Here is a 12,740-nt window from a genome sequence, read left to right as displayed (position 1 = left end):
GCCATGGTTGACTTTGCCTTTCATCCTTTCAGGATGAAATAAGTATCAGGTGGTAAGCCAGTGGAATTGTTAGCATGCTGGGCAAAATGCTTAGTGATATTTCATCCATCCTTGTGTTCTGAGTTCAAGTTCCATCAAGATCAACTTTGCCTTTCATCCTTTTGAGGCTGATGAAATAAGTATCTGTTGAACATGGTCAATGTAGTCAACTTTGCTACTCATTTGAAATTGCTAGCCTTGTGAAAAAGTTTGAAACCATTATTAATAGTGACTGTGTGGTAAGAAACTAGCTTCTTAGGCAGTGAGCTGGCAGAATCGTTAGCACGCCGGGCGAAATACTTAGCAGCATTTCATCTGCCGTTACATTCTGAGTTCAAATTCTGCCGAGGTTGACTTTGCCTTTCATCCTTTCAGAGTTGATAAATAAAGTACCAGTTACACACTGGGGTCGAGGTAATCGACTTAGTCCCTTTGTCTGTCCTTGTTTATTCCCTTGTGGGCAATAAAGAAATAAGAAACTAGCTTCCCAACAACATGGTTCCAGGTTCAGTCCCATTGCATTGCACCTTGGCTGACCAAAGACTTGTGAGCGGATGTATTTGACAGAAACTGAAAGAAGCCTGTCATGTATGTGTGTGTGTGTGTGTGCTTGTTCCCACCATTACTTAACAACTGGTGTTGGAGTGTTTATGTCCCTGTAACATAGCAGTTCAGCAAAAGAGACTGATAGAATAAGTATCAGGTTTTAAAAAAAAGTACTGGGGTCGATTCAATCAACTAAAATTCTTCAAGGCTGTGCTCCAGCATGGCCACATTCTAATGACTAAAATAAGTAGAAGAATAAAAGAATTGTGACTTAAAATAATCCTTTCTACTATAGACACAAGGCCAGGAATTTGTGGGGAGGGGGATAGTCAATTACATTGACCCAGTACTTGACTGGTACGTAATTTATTGACCTTGAAAGGATGAAAGGCAAAGTTGACCTCAGTGGAATCTGAACTCAGAAAGTAGCGGCAGATGAAATACTGCTAAACATTTTCTCTAGCCTGCTAAGAAGTGAAACAGAACCAATGTGTGTTTAATATTGGCAAAATGACCCGCCTAAGATACAGCAATATACATTTCAACGTGCATATTCACATCAAGAATCTTGTAAACCAAATACAAAAATGAAATAAATAATATACTTTTACAGTGTTTATACATTATATTCTGAGCTCAAGTCATATCAAGGTCAAATTTTCTTTTTATCTTGCTGGAGTTGATAAAATAAAGAAACTAATCATCAATAGAGTTTGATTTAATCAACTTTTATCCCCTCACCCTCCTACACTTATGTGGCCTTGTGACAGTGCTAAAAATCAGTTATGACAGAGTAGAAACTTGCACACGAACATGAAATTAATTGATGTATTATTTACTCACTCACACACACACGTGCAATCAACTAAACCATATGTGTGTATGTGTGTGCATATATATATATGTATGTGTGTGACCGCGTGTGTACCATTGGCGATTTTTTTCCTCCGTCTTCCCTTCTTTGGATCTTTCCTTTTCCTATGTTCTGACGAAGAGCTCTGCTCGAAGCGTTAAACCCTCCTTCTTTCCTTCTTTCCTGAGCGTCGAATAATACTATACTTGTTTCACGTCCTCACGTTGTTGTGTTTTCATGTTTGGATTAACTATATATATATATATATATATGTATATACATACATATATATATATATATATATATATATAATATATATATATATATATTATATATATATATATATCTATATATATATAGGCTCAAGCATGACAGTGTGGTAAGAAACTTGTTTCTCAACCACATGGTTCTGGATTCAGTCCCACTGTGTGGCACCTTGGGCAAGTGTTTTCTACTATATCCTGAGGCTGACCAAAGCCTTGTGAGTGGATTTGGTAGACGGAAACTGAAAGAAGCCCATATATATATATAATGTATATATTTATGTGTGTGTGTCTGTATTTGTCCCCCTGTCATCACTTGACAATTAATGCTGATGTGTTTATGTCACTGTAACTTAGCAGTTCGGCAAAAGAGGCTGATAGAATAAATACTAGACCTACAAAGAATAAATTCTGAGGTTGATTTCTTCAACTAAAACCCTTTAAGGTGGTGCTCCAGCATTGCCACAGCTAAATGACTGAAATGTATAAAAGAATAAAAGAAATACCCGCTGACTGGCCCCTGTACCAGTCGCACATAAAAAGATCCAAATGTGATTGATGCCAGGCCTGCCTGCCTGACTGGCTCCTGTGCTGGTGGCACGTAAAAAGCACCCACTACATTCTTAGAAGGGTTAGTGCTAGGAAGGGCATCCAGCTGTAGAAACATTGCCAGATCAGATTGGAGCCTGGTGCAGCTGGTGACTCTTCAAACCTTATTAAAAACCATCCAACCCATGCCAGCATGGAAAATGGATGTTAAATGATGATGATGATGTACAGTAGAATAAGAAATAGAAAGTCATTGGTACAATATTATATATTTGAAAAAAATGAATAGAAATGGCTTTTATATATATATATATATATATATACCGGAGTAAACACATAAATGTGAAACAAGGTGGAAAAAAGAGTACTCAAATACCAGTGGTAGAGTAATATGCTTTATTTTAAGCGGCAGAAAATTCAACAAAATCTGTTACTCTGAGTTTCTCGTTAACGAGAAACTCAGAGTAACAGATTTTGTTGAATTTTCTGCTGCTTAAAATAAAGTATATATATATATATATATATATATATATATATATTAGGGAGTATAACTCCAAACTTGTTTATTTGTTATTTATCATTTGGTTTATGTCTATTATTGTTTGAATCGCGTAATAGTGGTTTTTCTCTAATTTATATTTTATATATATGCATGTAAGGTGGATGTTAAATGATGAGGATGATGATGATAATATTTATATACACGTGCACACACAGACATGTATCATCATCATCATCATCATCATTTAGCGTCCGTTTTCCATGCTAGCATGGGTTGGACGGTTCTACTGGGGTCTGTGAAGCCAGAAGGCTTCATCAGGCCCAGTCAAATCTGGCAGTGTTTCTACGGCTGGATGCCCTTCCTAACGCCAACCACTCCGTGAGTGTAGTGGGTGCTTTTTACGTGCCACCCGCACTGGTGCCAGACAGAGCTGGCAAACGGCCACGAACGGATGGTGCTTTTTATGTGCCACCGGCACGAGGGCCAGGCGAGGCTGGCAACGGACACGAAACGGGGCGGTGCTGGCAACGGTCGCGAAACGGAAAGTTCTCTTACATGCCACCGGCACTGGTAACACATCTGCAATTTCCATTGATCGATTTCCATTGATCGATTTCCATTCTGATCCTCACTTGCCTCAATGGGTCTTCACAAGCAGAGTTTCGACATGCCACCGGCACTGGTAGCACATCCGCAATTTCCATTGATCGATTTCGATTCTGATCCTCACTTGCCTCAACACGTCTTCACAAGTAGAGTTTTGTGTCCCAAGAAGGGAAGGTATGCATACGTAGGCTGGCTCCATCCCATGTAGAAGGCCACGGGTTGTGGACTCACTTGTCCTGCCGGGTCTTCTCGCGCACAGCACACTTCCAGAGGTCTCGGTCTCTAGTCATTTCCTCAGTGAGACCTAAAGTTCGAAGGTCGTGCTTCACCACCTCGTCCCACAATCTCTCAACCACATGTACATACATATTTAAAGATGAAGACTTAGCCATGATGTAATTAAGAACTTCTCTTTGCAAAACCATGTGTTTCTGAATTTAAACCCATTGTGCAACTCTTTGGGCAGGTATCTTCTACTTGTAACCTCAATTTAACCAATGCTTTAATAAGTGGAATTTGGGAGATACAAACTACATGGAAAGTGGATTTAAATAACATTGATGATGATGGTGTATGTGCATGTGTGTATGAGCACGTTGGTGTATGTTTATGTGTGTGTTTCCGGGTGGTGGGGTAGAGTGATCCTCCTGGCCATAAGAAAATTCAAAATGGTTTATCTGTGGGATTTCCATATGTCAATAAAATAGTTCTCATAGAAAAATCTGGTAAAAATTTAGTCAAGAAATTCCAAATGTAGAAGCAAAAGCCTAGAATTAAGAGGTCTTAGAGTAAACTTTAACAAAAGATAAATGTTTCAATTAGTATGTAAAGAAACAGGCTTCTACTCTCAACTGGGAAGTGACCAAACTTGACATAAAGAAAAGCAGTAGATAAGAAAACAGTGTTTGATGTAAATTATTGCTGCACAAGGTGTACAATGGGATCACAGACTGACTAACAGAAGAAAGGCTTCATATGTAATAGAGGAGTAGTTAACAGTAGCAGCAATCATGAAATAATTCTTTCAAATGATCAAGAAAATCTTTAGTAGTTGGTAGTTTTTGTAATCCTCATTGTCCTTTTATCTCCACTTTCCAAGTAGTTTGTATCTTCCAAATTCCACTTACAAAGCATTGGTTAAATTGAGTTTATAAACAAAAGATATTTGCCCCAAGAGTTGCACAGTAGGGTTGAACTCGGAAACACATGGTTTTGGAAAGAGAAATTCTTAATTACATCATAGTTAAGTCTTCATCTCTAAATATGTATGTGTGGCTGAGAGATTGCATGTATGTGTGTATATACATGTCTGTGTGTGCATGTGTATATAAGTATTGTCATCATCACACAGTATACTTGATGTAAACTATGGGTGCACAAGATGTAGTGTGATCACAGACTGACTACCAGAGAAGAAAGGCTTCACATGTAATTGAGGAGAAGTTAACAGTAGTAGCAATCATGAAACAAGTTTTTTTCAAATGCTCAGGAGAATCCTTTGTAATCTAGGTGACCTAATTAGATGTGGAGGAGGGTGTTTTGAAAACATATAAGCCAGTGTTAAGAAGGAGTTTGAAAACGTTCAGGAATCTGTTAATTACCTCTTCTGACAACTATAGGAGTAGATTGTATAATACATTTGTATGAAAGGTGATACTACAAAGGAGTAAAAGATGGGTGTCAAATGCAGAGGATGGATGTATGAAAGGTGGAAAAAAATAAAATACACATGCACCTCTGGAGGTATAAAGTTAGTGTGTATGAATGATGGAATACAAATGAGCTGAGAAAAACTGTATCTTCATCATCATCATTTAATGTTCATTGTTTTCTATGCTGGCATGGGTTAGATGGTTTGAGTGTTAACTGGAAAGCTTGGGAGCTGCATCAGGTTCCAATCTGATTTGGCATGGTTTCTACAGCTGGATGCCCTTCGTAACACCAACCATTTTGAGAATGTAGTGGGTGTTTTTTATGTGCCACTGGTATTGGTGCCAGTTATGAAACACTGGCATCAGCCATCACTGTGATCTCACTTGACTTGTATATAATAGAGAATTTTGATGTGGTGTGTTAGAGAGATTTTAGAAGATTGCATTAGTATAAACATGTGATGATCATAGAACAGTGGCTCCTAAATGTTTTCAAGCGGTTGCCCCCACCCACTGGCACTTAGGCCACATTCCTAGTGCCCCACCCCTGCCAACTCACCCCCACCACAAACATAGCCCACTTTTTGCAACAAATTCGAAACAACTATATTTTACAAATAAAACTCAACCTAATTAACCCATTATGTTGTTGTTTTTACATTCATCACATGTTTTGGCCACCCCATTATTGCCTATCTTGATATTTCCACACACCCATACCCTCAGAGGAGTGAGGGTGGATATTGTTCACTTTGGGAAGCCCTGCTATAGAAGGTGTCATCTGGATAAAGAAGTGCCAAGTAATCTATGTGGAAGGAACTTGCAGTGGAATAAGACAAAGGAAGACATGGGGAGAAGTGATGAACCTCAGGAAAGAAGTTATATAGGATTGTAACTCATGGCAAAATGCTGTGCTTGAGAAGACCACCCAACCCAAGCAAGCATGGCAAAACAGAGGTAAAATGATAATAAGGGTGATGGTGGAGATAAGGGTTTAGTCATTGGAATGCATACACAGCTGGGCACTGCCTTTAAAGAGTTTAATCAGTTATATTGAACCTAGTACTTTGTTTTGGTACTTATTTTATTGATTTCAAATGAGAAGTAATGTCAACCAGAGAGCAAAGGGATGTAACCAGATGCTTACAAAATGTTTTTGTTCGATACCCAACTAATTCTGTCATGCCCTACTCACTTGTACACACATGCATATACACACTTACAAACACAGTATCATTCTAGAAAATTTCACATACAAATACGCATATATGATATCATTAATTTGCATACATTACATATTAGATATCACTTCCACCAGCTCATTATTGCTATAGACTTTTATACAAAATCTCTAAGAATAAAAGGAATAAAAAACTTTATTCTGTATATAAATATACACATATGCATACATACACAAATACACACACTCACACATACATACATACATACATACATACATACATACATACATACATGTATATACATGGGTGTATATACATGAGAGTAAGTGTGTGCAAATCTGAACATACTGAACATTATTACTGTATTACATTATAAAGTGAAATAAAATAATTTGAATGGAAATTATGAGTTAAAAATTAGGAAATTGAAAACTTTAAAAATAAAAATACAAAATGGTTACAAACATAAGGGTAAAGTACATCTCTTGGCTTGTTGAATAGATAAATGCACACAAATTGTCCATTAAATCTGATAATTATGTGCACACAGGTATATATATATATACATTTATATGTATGCGTGTATAAACATATCAGTATTTAAGCAAATCTGATTGGACTAAGTTGTCTATAAAAGGAGTTTGTATAATAGGGTATTTACATATAAAAATGGGGGATATATAAAAAATATGGATCATATGAAGTACAAAGACTGCATATAAACCATATTTTAAATGAAGTACAATTACACTATATTATGAAGAAACATGATATTTGTTAGTGGGTAATGTAGTATATATCAGATGTATAAATGTTTGAGCCTGACATGGCAATATGTTGTGCAAGACAGAGAACTGTAGATAAAGAGATGAAAGTATTGAGGGCGGAGGCTAAAGAAGTAGACAATGTGATAGATTCCAGAGATAGTAAGAGCAAGTACAGTATCATCCAGTTGGTAGTTTGACGAATTTTAGAAGAAGCTTCCTTTAGTGAGGACATGAAGAAATCAACTCTGATTTAGAATATAATAGCTTAAGGGATAGTATGAGTTAAATTTTCAGACAAGCAGGGGTAGCACTTGTTGTCTCTAATGTAATCAGGAATAGGTTTGATAAAAGACTATTTAATTTTATAGTTGGAGCTGCCTCACTCCAAACTTATTTTGAAAGTGTTGTTGAAGATATTTTATCTTTACCTCTAAACATGAGTATATGCTGAGTATACCTTGATTTGAATGAGTTTCCAGTAAGGCTTATATAATGCTGTGTCATTGCTTTTATCACTGGTAAAAACTTTGGTACAGCAAACATTAATAATTTCAAGATATTTACCATGTAGAGGACATGTACTCTTGTTAAGATAGTTGCACTGAGGAGGGGGTGCTAATACTGTCTTTTAATTTAAACTATAGAAGAGGCAAAATTGTCCATACAGCTGTAATTTACTTTGAGGTTATACATATTAAAAGTATTCCTGTAACAGTATTCCAAAGTTATAGTTCATCACCATTCTATTTTGTAAATCCATAGTTGTATTTCCAGTTAGACTTGTTTTTTGCACAAAGTGATATACAAGACAAAGTATAAATAATAGACATTATATTCTTTTATTGTAGCAAATTTGACTTACAGCTGTTTCCGGTAGTCTTTATAAGTTCATTCATTGATTGTTTTATTCAATCACTCCATTGGCTAGTTGAGAAAAATTAACCCTTTTGATACCAACCAACCCGAAACCGCCTCTAGCTCTGTAGTACAAATGTCTTGTTTGCATAAGTTTTGCATTAAAGTCTTCCATCAAACCTTAGTCGCAGTTTATGTTCCTAATATTAGCTTAATGATGACAAAGTTATTTTACTAAATCCTTTGTTATATTTCAAATTAATTGGAAGAAATACACAGCATCTCAAAATGAATATGGTAATGAAAGGCTTAAAGAACTAATGCTATCCTCATTAGTTTCTGGTGAAAACCAAGCAGACTAATCATAAATGAACGATACAGGTATGGGAAGGAAAGTAAAGAAAGGCAATAAGTATAAGTTGAGTAGAAGAGAGATAAAGAGAAAATGGGGAGTAAAGTGGTGAGCTGAAAAAGAAAAACTAAAGAGAAGAGAAAAAAGAAAAGGAAGGGAAAGAATTGAGGAGGGGAAGCATGGGATGGAAGACTGAAGACAGGAAGGGATAAGCAATGGCCAGAAATCAAAGAGAGGGCAGTAATAAAAACATTAGTTGCCTTGGTGTGTGTAATTGGGTCATCATACTCAAAAACATTTGCATTGTCTTCAGGTCAAATACTATACAGATAGTGTATTGAAATTTGATATAGGCTGCTTATTCTCATGATCACCTTCAATCTTAAATCTCTTAATGTGAGACTGTAGTAATGATCCAATATTAAAGATTTATACTAACTATGACATTTAAAAAAATAAAAATACAAAATGGTTACAAACATAAGGGTAAAGTACATCTCTTGGCTTGTTGAATAGATGCATGCACACAAATTGTCCATTAAATCTGATAATCATGTGTACACAGGTATATATATACATTTATATGTATGTGTGTATAAACATATCAGTATTTAAACAAATCTGATTAGACTAAGTAGTATATAAAAGGAGTTTGTATAATAGGGTATTTACATATGAAAAATGGGGGATATATAAAAAATGACATCCCTTAACACATGTATACCTCTGGTTGCATTTTCACAATGCAAAACCTGCCCCTACATGTTTGGACATGAACTCGCCAGGAAGCATCTGACTGGCGAGTTCATATGAAATGTTCAGTAGGTAGTCAACACCTGTAGTTGACAGTTGCATACTGTCCTTCTCTTCCAGATTATGAAAGTTTACCATAACATTTAATCTAAATACAGTGAAATTTTAAGACTTCATTTTTTATGGGCACTTGTGAGTAAATATCTTTCATCATCATCATCATCATCGTCGTTTAGCGTCCGTTTTCCATGCTAGCATGGGTTGGACGGTTCTACTGGGGTCTGTGAAGCCAGAAGGCTTCATCAGGCCCAGTCAAATCTGGCAGTGTTTCTACGGCTGGATGCCCTTCCTAGCGCCAACCACTCCATGAGTGTAGTGGGTGCTTTTTATGTGCCACCCGCACAGGTGCCAGACAGAGCTGGCAAACGGCCACGAACGGATGGTGTTTTTTATGTGCCACCGGCACGAGGGCCAGGTGAGGCTGGCAACGGACACGAAACGGGGCGGTGCTGGCAACGGTCGCGAAACGGAAGGTTCTCTTACATGCCACCGGCACTGGTAACACATCTGCAATTTCCATTGATCGATTTCCATTCTGATCCTCACTTGCCTCAACGGGTCTTCACAAGTAGAGTTTCGACATGCCACCGGCACTGGTAACACATCTGCAATTTCCATTGATCGATTTCGATTCTGATCCTCACTTGCCTCAACAGGTCTTCACAAGTAGAGTTTATACAATAGAAATATTTGTGTGTTAAAGAAGATATGTGGTTAAGAAGCTTTCTTCCCAGTCATTGATCTTCGGTTCAGTCCCACTGCATGGCATCACGGGGAAGTTCATTGATTGAAAACGTTTTTTAAAAATAAAAAAGTGAAAATTTTAAATTACACAATCCAACAGGTATTTAGTTGTCAGGATATTTTAACTCCACCATTCATACATATCATCTGTGGGTGATATACATGGACTTTAAGATGGTCAATTTTCTCCTGGGGCAACAAAGTGGATACACCAAATATCCATGCATTTTATGTATGTGAGACAACATAGTCAGGGAAGAACATTAAATGATCAAAGAATGGTTGCAGCAAACATTAGTTCCAGGGCTTTTTCATGTGATCAAAGAGCCTTTAGTTCAACTGAGAAAAAACATCTTACCTCCACTCCATGTCAAACTTGGCATTACAAAGCAGCTATTTGTTGTCAGGATATTTTAACCCAATTTGAAAGTTTTTTGATATGCTAACTCCCAAAATGGAGTCCATTTTTTAATATCATGTCTAGATTTTAAGATACCCTAATTCCACCAATTGTGGATATCATTTGTGGATGATATGCATGGACTTTAAGATGGTTAATTTTCTCCTGGCGCAATAAAGTGGATACGTCAAATATCCATGCTTTTTATGTATGTGGGACAGCAGAGCCAGGGAAGAAAATAGATGATCAAAGAATAGCTGCAGCAAACATTAGTTTCAGGGTCTTTTAACGTGATTGAAGAGCCTTTAGTTTAACTGGGAAAAATCATCCCACTTTCACTCCATATCAAACTTGGCATTATGAAGCAGCTTCTTAAAACTCTGGATAAATAAGGACCATGCTTTCACTATATCTGCAGGCGATTTCCCAGTCTGAGCAATGGAAAGATAAAAGCTGGAGTATTTAATGGGTGGCAAATCAGAAAATTGATGGAAGATGGGAACTTTGTAAATTCAATGAATTGCATTGCAGTAGCAGCATGGAATTCATTTGTAGTAATTGTAAATATCTTTCTGGGCAACAAGAAAGCTGCCAACTATGCTGAAATAGTCAACACCTTGCTGGAGAACTTTCAAAAGATTGGAGCAAAAATGAGCATAAAGCTTGCACAGTCACCATGATAAATTCCCTGTCAATCTTGGTGACATAAGCAATGAACAGAGAAAATATTTCTATCAGGGTATAAAATGGAACAAAGGTATCAAGGTAGACGGGACTTGCATATGATAACAGACACTTGCTAGAACTTGGCTTGCAAGCTTCCTGAGGTTCAGCACTCAAGAAAATCATCCAAATGCAGATTCATGGGAAATTAGGCATAAAAGATGATATAATTTGTCTGTAGAAATTTGAAGATTTTTAATAAATTTTCAGTTGAATTTTAAGAAATTATTCTAGTTTTAAAACAAAACCAGTTTCTATGATGCCCCTCCCTATTCTCCTGATTTGGCCCCTTCAGCCAGGACAATTTGTTTTTGTGGTTTGAAAATGCATCTGAATTTGAAAAACATATAGTTGTTTTTAAATAGATTTATTCACATACATACCAAACTAGTTTCAACAATTTTTTGTTTATCAATGGTACAAATTTATACAAATGTAAATAAAACAAGGGGATTTTAACAGAGTTTAAAATTAAGAAGTAGAAATCAAATAAACATGTTTAAACAGTCAAATGTTCACATAAAATTCAATGAGTTTCACAGGTATAGATAATATCAAAATAAATGTTTGGCAAAGAATATAACAAATGTAAATAACTAAAAGTTTGATCATATTGAGCTTTATAGAATACGGAGACAAGAGAGAGAAAAGAAAAAGGGAATAGAGTAAAAAAAAAGTTTTTTTACAGTTTCTGTTGTCATATGTGTAATTCTTTTTTCCCTTGTGTATCGGAAAGAGCCAAGTATGGAATAGAAAAAAGAGCTACACACACAGTGACAGAAACTGTAAAAAAAAACCTTTTTTTATTCTCTTCCCTTAAGATCAATGGAGTAAGTGCCAAGATTTTTTAAAAAAATGAGTTCTGGCATCAATTTGTTTAACTAAACACATCATGTTGGTGCCCCAGAATGGCTGAAACAAGTAGAAGATATAAGAAAAAAGATAAAAAATAAGAATTTAATAGAAATAATAAAGTCATTCATTGCAAATTATAGATCAATGTTTCACATCAGCATTAAGTATTCTGCTGCGTAGGTCGGTCGCTTAATTCTGATTACCAAAGAATTGAATATAAATCCTCCTCCTCCTCCGCCCCCTCCTCCCCTCCTCCTCCTCCTCATCATCATCTAATATCTATTTTCCATGCTGGCATTGGTTGGCTGGTCTGACAGGGGCTGGCCAGCTGAAGTGCTGCCTGGGCTCCATGTCTGTTTTGGCATGGTTTCTACAGCTCGATGCCCTTCCTAACACCAGCCGCTTTACAGAGTGTACTGGGTGCTTTTATGCAGCACCAACATGAGTGCTTTTTATGTGGCATCAGCATCCACGAGCCCACAAAATTAAGATCATTTAAACTGAAAAGGGATGCAGGGAACATGCTTGTATGCAAGGACAAAAATATTGATTCCAAATTTTGGCACAAGGCCAGCAATTTGGGGGGAGGGTTAAGTCAAATACACGGACTCCAGTGTTCAACCGGTACTTATTTTATCGACCCCAAAAGGATGAAAGGCAAAGTTAACCTTGGCAGGATTTGAACTTAGAATGTGAAAATGGATAAAATACCACTAAGCATTTTGCCCAGTGTGCTAATGATTCTGCCAGCTTGCCACCCTACATTTGCATACAACTATCAAATCATTCAGGTATGTTAATGGGGATCCAGAGCTGCCTATAAGCTTCTGCTGCATCTATTTTATATCCTCTGAGCATGAACCTAGATATGAGCTAAAGCAGGAGCCATTATAAGATCAGTCAATCAGCAAGAAATAGCAGCCTGATCTTTCTCAAGTCCCCTTCTACCATTTTAGAAAACAAAGGATCTGTTGGACATTGTTAGTTCTGGTACAGTAGCCTAAAAGTAAAATGGTAAAGGTCGTTGATGGAATGCTTTT

At 36.8% G+C, this 12,740-nt stretch overlaps 1 long non-coding RNA gene across 1 annotated transcript; it reads left to right on the top strand.

Annotated features, from left to right (window-relative positions):
* The first annotated feature begins 5,312 nt into the window (after window positions 1-5,312).
* On the top strand, window positions 5,313-9,645 carry LOC118766254. Its single transcript, XR_005002170.1, has 3 exons — window positions 5,313-5,401; window positions 7,532-7,536; window positions 9,635-9,645. It is a non-coding gene; the product is annotated as an uncharacterized LOC118766254 (long non-coding RNA).
* The last annotated feature ends 3,095 nt before the right edge of the window (window positions 9,646-12,740 follow it).

This window comes from Octopus sinensis, linkage group LG1 (genome assembly GCF_006345805.1).
Source record: "Octopus sinensis linkage group LG1, ASM634580v1, whole genome shotgun sequence".
In the NCBI taxonomy this organism is placed as follows: Eukaryota; Metazoa; Mollusca; class Cephalopoda; order Octopoda; family Octopodidae; genus Octopus; species Octopus sinensis.
This window is presented reverse-complemented; position numbering and strand designations above follow the sequence as displayed.